At 44.3% G+C, this 12,280-nt stretch overlaps 1 protein-coding gene across 3 annotated transcripts in view; it reads right to left on the bottom strand.

Moving 5' to 3' along the window:
* Positions 1-12,280, bottom strand: part of LOC137333482 (L-fucose kinase) — a 319,569-nt gene that overhangs the window by 305,713 nt on the left and 1,576 nt on the right. The gene's annotated exons all lie outside the window — the stretch shown is intronic.

Below are 12,280 nucleotides of genomic sequence, written 5' to 3'. Positions count from 1 at the left end.
ACGGTTGAGAAAGGCATGGATGTTAGGGAACTTGGGGAAATAAATAGTGATGTCTTGAGGAGTGTACATATTACAGAGAGGGAGGTGCTGGAAGTCTTAACGCGCATCAAGGTAGATAAATCTCCGGGACCTGATGAAATGTATCCCAGGACGTTATGGGAGGTTAAGGAGGAAATTGCGGGTCCCCTAGCAGAGATATTTGAATCATTGACAGCTACAGGTGAGGTGCCTGAAGATTGGAGGGTAGCAAATGTTGTGCCTTTGTTTAAGAAGGGCGGCAGGGAAAAGCCTGGGAACTACAGACCAGTGAGCCTGACATCTGTAGTGGGTAAGTTGTTAGAGGGTATTCTGAGGGACAGGATCTACAGGCATTTGGAGAGGCAGGGACTAATTAGGAACAGTCAGCATGGTTTTGTGAGAGGAATATCATGTCTCACGAATTTGATTGAGTTTTTTGAAGGGGTAACCAAGAAGATAGATGAGGGCTGTGCAGTAGACGTGGTCTACATGGACTTCAGCAAAGCATTTGACAAGGTACCGCATGGTAGGTTGTTACATAAGGTTAAATCTCATGGGATCCAAGGTGAGGTAGCCAATTGGATACAAAATTGGCTTGACGACAGAAGACAGAGGGTGGTTGTCGAGGGTTGTTTTTCAAACTGGATGCCTGTGTCCAGCGGTGTGCCTCAGGGATCGGTGCTGGGTCCGCTGTTATTTGTTATTTATATTAATGATTTGGATGAGAATTTAGGAGGCATGGTTAGTAAGTTTGCAGATGACACCAAGATTGGTGGCATTGTGGACAGTGAAGAAGGTTATCTAGGATTGCAACGGGATCTTGATAAATTGGGCCAGTGGGCCGATGAATGGCAGATGGAGTTTAATTTAGATAAATGTGAGGTGATGCATTTTGGTAGATCGAATCGGGCCAGGACCTACTCCGTTAATGGTAGGGCGTTGGGGAGAGTTATAGAACAAAGAGATCTAGGAGTACAGGTTCATAGCTCCTTGAAAGTGGAGTCACAGGTGGATAGGGTGGTGAAGAAGGCATTCAGCATGCTTGGTTTCATTGGTCAGAACATTGAATGCAGGAGTTGGGATGTCTTGTTGAAGTTGTACAGGGCATTGGTGAGGCCACACTTGGAGTACTGTGTACAGTTCTGGTCACCCTATTATAGAAAGGATATTATTAAACTAGAAAGAGTGCAGAAAAGATTTACTAGGATGCTACCGGGACTTGATGGTTTGACTTATAGGGAGAGGTTAGACAGACTGGGACTTTTTTCCCTGGAGAGTAGGAGGTTAAGGGGTGATCTTATAGAAGTCTATAAAATAATGAGGGGCATAGATAAGGTCGATAGTCAAAATCTTTTCCCAAAGGTAGGGGAGTCTATAACGAGGGGGCACAGATTTAAGGTGAGAGGGGAGAGATACAAAAGGATCCAGAGGGGCAATTTTTTCACTCAAAGGGTGGTGAGTGTCTGGAACGAGCTGCCAGAGGCAGTAGTAGAGGCGGGTACAATTTTGTCTTTTAAAAAGCATTTGGACAGTTACATGGGGAAGATGGGTATCGAGGGATATGGGCCAAGTGCAGGCAATTGGGACTAGCTTAGTGGTATAAACTGGGCGACATGGACATGTTGGGCCGAAGGGCCTGTTTCCATGTTGTAACTTCTATGATTCTATGATTCACTGGGTATGTAGGAAGGGAGGCCTTCTGCTCCCAGACCTCTGCCAATGGTGTTCAAAATGGCTAGTAGGCAATGATCCAGAATAGCCCCATGAGAGACTTGAGCACAAAATCTAGGCTGACACTCCAGTGCAGTACTGAGGGATAGCTGCACTGTGGGAGGTGCCGTCCTTCCAATGAGACACTAAACCAAGGCCCCATCCGCCCTCTCAGGTGGACATAAAACTTCGCATGGCACTATTCGAAGAAGAGCAGGAGAGTTCTCCCAGTGTCCTGGATAATATTTATCCCTCAACCGACATTGCTAAAACAGATAATCTGGTCATTTATTTAATTGCTGTTTGTGGGATCTTACGGTGCGCAAATTGCCTGCCATGTTTCCTACATTACAATAGTGACTACACTTCAAAAAGTACTTCATTGGCCGTAAAGCGCTTTGGGACGTCCGGAGGTCGTGAAAGGCGTCATAAAAATGCAAGTTTTTTCTTTTTTTCCTCTTTCTTATTGCCCCTCCTGGGACAACCAGCCTTTGCTCAACACTTCCTCTGACAAATCATTTGGGAATTTGGCACAAGCAGACTGGTGGGCTATGGTACATAGATATTTACTTCCTCCAATGTGACGTGCCATCACACATACATAGGAATCTCTAACTTAGCGTGACAGCAGGTGTGATCACAGATGCGCTGACTGCAGCAGTGTGCACTGCTGTACCATAAGGGAAAGAATGCTTAAAAATTCTCCACTTCAGCTCATGGACTGCATTCAAAAGTTCACCAACTCTCTTGCCTTGCCAAGGTTACACAAGATTAGGGTTCATGGGATTGGGGGTAATATAGTAGCATGGTTAACGGATAGAAAACAGAAAGTAGGAATAAACTGGTCATTTTCAGGTTGGCAGGCTCTAACTAGTGGCGTGCTGCAAGGATCAATACTTAGGCCTCAGCTGTTTACAATATACTTAATAACTTAGATGAGGGGACCGAGTGTAATGTTTCCAAGTTTGCTGACGATACGAAGCTAGGTGGGAAAGTAAGCTATGAGGAGGGACGCAAAGAGGCTGCAAAGGGATATGGGCAGGTTGAGTGAGTGGGCGATGGAGTATAATGTGGGGAAATGTGAAATTATCCACTTTGGTAGGAAGACTAGAAAAGCAGAATATTTTTTTAAAAGGTGAGAGACTAAGAAATGTTGGTATTCAGAGGGATTTGGGTGTCCTTGTACATGAATTACATAAAGTTAACATGCAGGTACAGCAAGCAATTAGGAAGGCATTGTATGTAGCCTTTATTGCAAGAGGGGTTGGAGTATAAAAGTAAGGAGGTCTTGCTGCCATTATCTAGGGCTCTGGTGAGACCACACATGGAGTACTGTGTACAGTTTTGGTCTCCTTATCTAAGGAAGGATATACTTGCCTTAGAGGGGGGTGCAACGAAGGTTCACTAGATTGATCCCTGGGATGAGGGGGCTGTCCTATGAGGATAGATTGAGTAGAATGGGCCGATACTCTCTGGAGTTTAGAAGGATGAGAGGGTGATCTTATTGAAACGTATAAAATTCTGAGAGGGCTTGACAGGGTCGCTGCTGAGAGGCTGTTTACCCTGGCTGGAGAGTCTGGAACTAGGGGTCATAGTCTCAAGATAAGGGGTCAGCCATTTCAGACCGAGATGAGGAAAAATTTCTTTACTCAGAGGGTTGTGAATCTTTGGAATTCTCTACACCAGAGGGCTGGAGATGCTCAGTCGTTGAATATATTCAAAATTGAGATTGATAGATTTTTGGACACTAAGGGAATCAAGGGATATGGGGATAGGGCAGGAAAGTGGAGTTGAGGTAGATGATCAGCCATGATCTTATTGAATGGTGCAGCAGGCACGAGAGGCTGTATGGCCTACTCCTGCTCCTATTTCTTATGTTCTTAAGTCATTTGAGTATGAACCGAGGGTACAAACTGAAGATTGAGACAATGGGAATGACTTGTCACCAACCACTGTCACTTGAATCTGTTCCTACAAGGTTTTTTTTCCCTTGTTGAAGGAAAAGATGAGAAGAAAAAGCAGTCATCAAGACTGATTCTACAATAAGGTTGTCATCTTTGAGTATGAAGCACCAATGCCATGTCACCATGCAAGTCCTAGTTCATTCTCAACTGCTAATAGGCACAGCTAAAACATTGTTCCTCTTAAAAATGTTCAAAGTTGCTACCAGTTCCTGGTATCTCTCGACAGGAAAACTAAGCACTAATGCAATATACACAACAAAAAGAATTACAAAGCAGGGCCAACACCACAACAAAGAAAACCAACTGCAAGGACATAAAATAACCTCCTCTTTCTATGGACTGAAGGATCTTACATGGAACTTTGGGCAGCATCAACACAGTTTAATGGGCCTGGGCCCACAGCACAAAACTGTCCCAAATTTGGCACTAAATTAGCGATCCAAGACAAGCCACAGGGCAGCTGTAATCCAGGAGGTTCATTATTATGACTGCTGGAACACTATCACGTGCCTAAATATTTGTCAGTAAAGATAAACTCCTCGTTATATAGGATGCACACTCCAATTACAGAAGAAACTGTTGACCTTAAACCCAAGAGAATAGAAACATAGAAAATAGGAGCAAGAGTAGGCCATTCGGCCCATCGGGCCTGCTCCGCCATTCACAATGATCATGGCTGATCGCCTAACTCAGTACCCTGTCCCCGCTTTTTCCCCATATCCCTTGATCCCTTTAGCATTAAGAAATATATCTATCTCCTTCTTGAATACATCTAATGACTTGGCCTCCACTGCCTTCTGTGGTAGAGAATTCCACAGGTTTACCACCCTCAGTGAAGAAATTTCTCCTCAACTCATTCCTAAATGTCCTACCCGTATCCTGAGAATGCGACCCCTGGTTCTGGACTCCCCAGTCATCGGGAACATCCTCCCTTCACTAGTCTGTCGAGTCCTGTCAGAATTTTATATGTTTCAATGAGATCACCTCTCATTCTTCTAAACTCTAGTGAATAAAGGCCTAGTCGACCCAATCTCTCCTCATACGTCAGCCCTGCCATCCCAGGAATCGGTCTGGTAAACCTTCGTTGCACTCCCTCCATTGCAAGGACATCCTTCCTCAGATAAGGAGACCAAAACTGCACACAATAACCCAGATGTTGTCTCACCAAGAACCTATATAACTGCAGTAAGACATCCCTGCTCCTGTACTCAAATCCTCTTGCAATGAACGCCAACATACCATTCGCCTTCCTAACTGCTTGCTGCATCTGAATGCTCGCTTTCAGCGACTGGTGTACAAGGACACCCAGGTCTCGTTGCACCTCCCCTTTTCCCAATCTATCACCATTCAGATAATAAACTGCCTTTCTGTTTTTACAACCAAAGTGGATAATCTCACATTTATCCATGTTATACTGCATCTTCCATGTTCTTGCCACTCACCCAACTTGTCCAAATCACATTGGAGCCTCTTTGCATCCTCCTCACAGCTCACATTCCACCCCAGCTTTGTGTCGTCTGCAAACTTGGAAATGTTACATTTAGTTCCCTCATCCAAATCATTGATATATATTGTGAACAGCTGGGCCCCAAGCACTGATCCCTGTGGTACCCCACTAGTCACTGCCTGGCACCCGGAAAAAGACCCGTTTATTCCTACACTCTGTTTCAGGTCGGTCAACCAATTCTCAATCCATGCCAGTATAATTCCCCCAATCCCATGTGCTTTAATTTTGCACACTACCTCTTGTGTGGGACCTTAACAAAAGCCTTCTGAAAATCCAAATACATCACATCCACTGGTTCTCCCCTATCTATTCTCCTAGTTGCCTCCTTATAAAACTCCAGTAGATTTGTTAAGCATGATTTCCCTTTCATAAACCCATGCTGACTTTGTCCAATCCCATTAATGCCCTCCAACTGTTCTGTTATCACATTTTTTATAATAGACTCTAGCATTTTCCCCACTACTGATGTTAGGCTAACTGGTCTGTAATTCCCTGTTTTTTCTGTCCCTCCTTTTTTAAATAGTGGGGTTACATTTGCCACTCTCCAATCTGTAGGAACTGTTCCAGAGTCTCTGGAATTTTGGAAGATAATCCCAGTCCAGGATCGCCTATTCTCTAGTTGGCTCCTCAACGTATTGGTCTAGAAAACCATCACGTACACACTCCAGGAATTCCTTCCCCACAGTATTATTGCTAATTTGGTTTGACCAATCTATGGGTAGATTAAAGTCACCCATGATTATAGTTGTACCCTTCTTGCATGCATCTCTAATTTCCTGTTTAATGCCCTCCCCTACATCTCCACTACTGTTTGGGGGCCTATAGACAACCCCCACCAACGATTTCTGCCCCTTGGTGTTTCTTAGCTCCACTCATAGATTCCACTTCGTGATTTTCCGAGCCAATATCCTTCCTCACTATTGCATTGATTTCCTTCTTTACTAACATTGCTACCCCACCTCCTTTCCCTTTTTGCCTGTCCTTCCTAAATATTGAATATCCCTGGATGTTCAGTTCCCATCCTTGGTCACCCTGCAGCCATGTCTCTGTAATCGCAACTATATCATAACTGTTCATATCTATCTGCGCTGTTAATTCATCTACCTTATTGCGAATGCTCCGTGCATTAAGACACAATGCCTTTAGACTTGTCTTTTTAAGATTGCTAGTCATCTTAGTTTTATTTTGCACTCTGGCCCTATTTGTTTTTCGCTTTTGTTTTCTCTGCCTTCCACTGTTGCATCGTCCCTTTCTTTCTTTTGTTTCTATCCTTGTTTCCCCCTCCTCTGTCTCCCTGCTCAGGTTCCCATCCCCCTGCCGTTCTAGTTTAAACCTTCCCCAACAGCACTAGCAAACACCCCCGCGAGGACATCGGTCCCGGTCCTGCTCGGGTGTAACCCGTCATGCTTGTACAGGTCCCATCTTCCCCAGAACTGGTCCCAATGTCCCAGGAATCTAAATCCCTCCCTCCTACACCATCCCTGCAGCCACGCATTCATCTAGTCTAATCTCCTGTTCCTATACTCACTAGCATGTAGCACTGGTAGTAATCCTGAGATCACTACCTTTGAGGTCCTGCTTTTTAATTTATCTCCTAACTCCTCAAATTCACCTTGCAGGACCTCATCCCTTTTTATAAACCTATATCGTTGGTACCAATATGGACCACGACTACTGGCTGTTCACCCTCCCAGAATGCCCTGCAGCCGCTCCGTGACATCCTTGACCCTAGCACCAGGGAGGCAACATACCATCCTGGAGTCACGTTTGCGGCCGCAGAAACGCCTATCTGTTCCCCTTACAATTGAATCCCCTATCAATATAGCCCTGCCACTCTTATTCCTCCCCTCCTGTGCTGCAGAGCCACCCGTGGTGCCACGAACTTGTCTCTTGCTGCTTTCCCCTGATAAGCCATCTCCTCCAACAGTATCCAAAGCGGTATATCTGTTTGAGAGGGAGATGGCCCCAGGGGACTCCTGCTCTACCTGCCTAGCCCTTTTACTCAGCCTGGCGGTCAACCATTTCCTTTCTGCCTGCGTAATCATTACCTGCGGTGTGACCACCTCTCTGAACGTGCTATCCAGATAGTCTCAGCATCGCGGACGCTCCACAGTGAATCCACCCGCAGCTCCAGCTGCGAAATGCGGTTAGCCAGTAGCTGCAGCTGGACACACTTCCTGCACACATGGTGGCCAGGGACACCTGTAGCGTCCATGACTTCCCACATAATGCAGGAGGAGCATATCACGGGTGTGAGCTCTGCTGCCATGACTTGCCTTAGATTGATACTGTGCTCACCTCTCGGGACTCTCCTCCCGCTCTCAAACTCTCCTTTTACCTACTGGAGACAAAAAATTTCTAACAATGACCAGCGCCCTGGGTAATGGTTACATTCCTAAAATGGTGGCCTTGCTCTTCACATATAGAATAATTTTTGATGCATTTTTCTTGGAGGCAGGTGAAGAGAATTTTTACAGTGATAAGTTAGAGCCTTCAAGAATAGAGGAGAGAAAATTGGAGCTGCCTGCTCCCTGGAAACAGCAAGTACCTGCTCACAAGTCATAGTCCATTCTCACATGCTACATTCTCAATCTTCTAGTGAGCATCAGCAAAGCAAGTGTTAACCTGACACTCCACTGGATATCCTGCAACATCAACAACAACTTGCATTTATATAGCATCTTTAACAGAGTAAAAACGTTCCAAGGTGCTTCACCGGAGCATTATCAGACAAAATTTGACACCAAGCCACATAAAGAGATACCAGGACAGGTAACCAAAAGCATAGTCAAAGAGGTAGGTTTTTAGGAGCAAATTAAAGGAGGAAAGGTGGAGAGGTTTAGAGAGGGAATTCCAGAGCTTATGGCCGAGGCAGCTAAAGGTACTGGTGCCAAGGTTGGACATTTACACCCAGGAGTACTAGTGCTGAAATTCAAACGTGCCAACCATAATCCTGAGCCTATGGCATTTTGTTGAAGGGTGGGAGACCGTATTTCATTGCCTAATAACACCTCCATCGTAGTTCTGCCTCCATTAACACAGTTGCATTAAATCTTAGAGAGTCCAACAAATTCTACGAATAATTTTAAAATGCACCAATCTCAGGACAGACGAAGAGACATCCTGATCTGCAGCTCAGGCTTACATCAAGGAACCCATAGGATTTTAGGAAAGTTCTGCTCCATCACATCCCCTTAAAAATAGCTACAAATAGTTGTCAATTTTTTTTTCTTTAAGCAATGACTGCTAGTTACATCATTACTGAGCCTAACTAGGAAGCAGCGAGATTAACGCAAGTAGAGATACCAGTAAAGACCCAACAACTGTTTGGTTCAGTAAAACTTTACAAGCCAGTACTCCCAAATAATGTCATCAATAAAAGAAAGGCTTGCATTTATGCAGCGTCTCATCACGTCTCCAAGCACTTCACATGCAACCAATTCCGTTGAAGTGGAGTGACCGTTGTTAAGTAGGCGAATGCAGTAGCTAATCTGTACATGGCAACATCCCACAAACAGCAATGACATCCATGAACAGCAAATATGTTTGAGGTTGTGCTGGTTGGAGGAGGCCAGGATACTGAGAGAACTCCCTGCTCTTCTTCAAATAGAGCCACAGAATTTCACCCACTAAACACAAATATTCTAAAAAAAAGTGTCAAAGATCTTAACAATAGATTTCTAAAATGAGTCTTAATGGTGGCCTTGCTCTTTGCACATAGAATCATTTTTGGTGCAATTTTGTTTGGGGTGGGTGGGGAGAAGAGAATTCCAACATTGATTAAATCAAGAGATGTCAGTATTGGGGATGCAAAATTTTTCTATTTTTTATACTCCATGTCACCATCAAGCACACCCCCAAGTCTGGAATATCACGCTTTGATGTAGAGTAAAGCTCCATCTGCTCTGCGCTAGTGTGGTGCCTCAGAGGAGCATTCCCTACTGCAATTCCACAAAATTTCCATTTCACACAGCAGCAATCCTCTGAATGAGATCATCAATTCAATGCTGAACACTGGGTAGTTCTGTACTGTGGATCTGTACCCACAAGGAACTGGGTTGAGACTAATCAACTGTTTGCACAGAGTACTGTTACAGCCATAAGGGACAGGCAAGACCCACACCCCAGAGATGCTAGGGCATTGTTTTAATGGGCTATGCCTTACAGTGGTTTTCAATTAAATGTTCCCTTTTCAAAATACAGTGTGGTATTGCCACAAAACTGGTCAGAAAGATGAAACTTTTAAAAGAAGTTAAACTTCACAATGGATTACCAGATTTCAATGACTTGAAACATATTGAATTGAGAAATGAGTGGATCGAGTAGTAAATTAAATGAGGCTTCTTTAACCAGTGATTAGCTAAAAGTTAGATTCCACCCCCCCGATCTACCTTTTCTTCTCCCATCCCTCATGACTTTCTCCCTGTCCTAACACTTCCCAGGGTATCATACCTCACCTAAATAACCATTCTTTAGATGTGAGCATAGATAGTGAATGCCAGCATCTGGGGAGGTTATTGCTGAGTCTGATGGTCTCCTCACTCAATTTGCACATGGATACGTTCGAGGGGTCACTGGATATTGATCAGGAGCAGGAACCCCGGCTGACTTTTCCGCTCTATAGCCCAAGGGTGCTGACATCAATAACAGCACCCCAACTGAGATAAAGCAACTCAGCATTGGAGACTGAACCTATGACCTTCCTAGACTGTACGGCTCAATGCTGAACTGAACCGTGCGTCCACTCAGTGACCCATCAGGAGAGCAGCCAGTGTGGAATTTCTGATGTATTCTGCACTATTCATGGGCATAGAATCACTAAGACACTCCTGAACAAGCTGACCTTCGCTTTCAAATAACTGAGTACTGCAGCTGTGACAACATGTTTTTTTAAAAAAAGACAATTAAACTTCAAATATTTCCAATTGTATTACAAGCAAACATTTATCACTGCTGAGCTGACGGTTGGGGATTTAGTAGTAGTATTGCAAACAAAACCATTGTGATCACCAATATTTCCAGACTGGTTTTTCCCCTTATAATTAAGTACCAAACTATATTCCAGAGACAGATGGTAGTTCCATTTCCAACACAACCTTCATTTTATGCTTTGAACAACAAAATGCCAGAATTGGCCTGAATTCTGTCGAATGGAGGCATTTTGGGAAGAATTCTTGCAAAACTAAAAATTATCATTGATCATCACTGATAACAATCAGAGATCAACTGCTACGGAATCAGTACTGGTCCAAGGGTAAAGTACCATGATCTTCACCCTCCCTCACACCCATCACTGCCTCCCTGCCGCCATTCTTCCTCCTTCAGCTGAGGGGGTCTGGGCTTTGAACTTGCCTGATGAGAAATGCAGCGCGAAGCAGTGTTAACTGGTCCCACTCCCTGGTCCCCCATTGCTGCAATAACTTGAATCTATACAGCACCTTTAACATCTCAAGGCACTTCACAGGAGCGTTATCAAACAAAATTTGACACCGAGCCACATAAGATATTATGACAGGTGACCAAAAGTTTGGTCAAAGAGGTTTGACGGTTTTAAGGAGCATCTTAAAGGAGAAGAGAGAGGTGGAGAGGTTTAGGGAGGGAATTCCAGAACTTAGGGCCTAGGCAGCTGAAGGCACGGCTGCCAATAGTGGAGCGATGCAAATCAGGGATACACAAGAGGCCAGAATTGGAGAAGTGCAGAGATCTCGGAGGGTTGTAGGGCTGGATGAGGTTACAGAGATAGGGAGGGGCAAGGCCATAAAGGGATTTGAAAACAAGGATGAGAATTTTTTTTAAAAATCGAGGTGTTGCCAGATCGGAAGCCAATGTAGATCAACAAGCACAGGGGTGATGGGTGAACGAGACTTGGTGCGAGGTTAGGATATGGGCAGCAGAGTTTTCCTCAATGCTCTTAAGTAAGGAACCCACGCCCAATCACTATCCTGTGGCACATGCTCATCATTGTAAGTGTTTGGATATCAGCTAAAAACAGAATAAAGCTTGACAATGATATCCACCAAGTAAATAGTCTGATGATGCTACTTTCTAAAAACAAACATACACCTAAAGAATGGTAACTTGGGTGACGTACTAGATGAGAATCAGTTATAATGAACTTTACATCAGTAGGAATCAACACCTTCAGGAGGGAGAATAAAGATTGGTACCAAATGTGATCCCCCTTTAAAAAATGAAACAGGCCCATATATACCCTGTATCCACTATATACAATCCATGGTACCAACAATCTGAGCTACCACACTTATATTCTCCATATACAACCCTTGATATCAGTAAATTAGTTACCCTGCACCCTCCATATACATCCCCTGATATTAATCACAGCTACCTCACCCTGCACCTTCCATATACATCCTCAATACAGCTACCCTACTAGCCTATTCTCTGCACTCCAAACACAGTCCGACATTAGCAATTCCAGCTAACCTACTCTGCGCCCTCCATGTGCTGACACAGGCAGAAGCTCGAGGGACAATCTTCCATAAGAGTAAGTTGTCATGCGCCAGGAGTACCAAAGTGGAAAATTCCATCCTCCAGAGTCTCCAAATCAAACGACTGAGAAACCTGCATATGTAGAATTTTTTCTAACTGCCTCTGTACAACCCAATCACGGGTGCTGACGAATGGGCATACCTAAAACATTAAGCAATCTTTTCTCTGTCAGATGCTAATGGACCAGCTAAGCATTTCCAGCGTTTTCTGTTTTTTTCTTTCATATTCCCAGTATTTATGTTTCTTTCCCCTCCATAAACAAGGTAGAAGCTCAAGAATGTAATTGAAGAATTTGCTGTATTACTGCCTGATGCAACATTACGCCATACATACCAGAAAGTGCCAGGTTAAATTCCTTGTCTGCAGTAAATTAATTGCTTTCAGCTAAGATAGCAATTCAGGTTCTACAATTGCACTTAGCAGGCCTGACCACAAGGCCGTCAGACAGTGGTCTGGGAGTCCTGGAGGGAAAGGAGAGGGTGGATCCAATCGGGCAGTTCCCCGACCAGACGGTCGGTGCCAATTGGCAGAACATCTCGTCGCCGGAACTGACCAACAGGCACCAGGA

Source organism: Heptranchias perlo, chromosome 16 (assembly GCF_035084215.1).
Source record: "Heptranchias perlo isolate sHepPer1 chromosome 16, sHepPer1.hap1, whole genome shotgun sequence".
NCBI classification, from domain to species: domain Eukaryota; kingdom Metazoa; phylum Chordata; class Chondrichthyes; order Hexanchiformes; family Hexanchidae; genus Heptranchias; species Heptranchias perlo.
The sequence above is the reverse complement of the archived record's forward strand: the minus strand, read 5'-3'. Positions and strand labels throughout refer to the sequence as shown.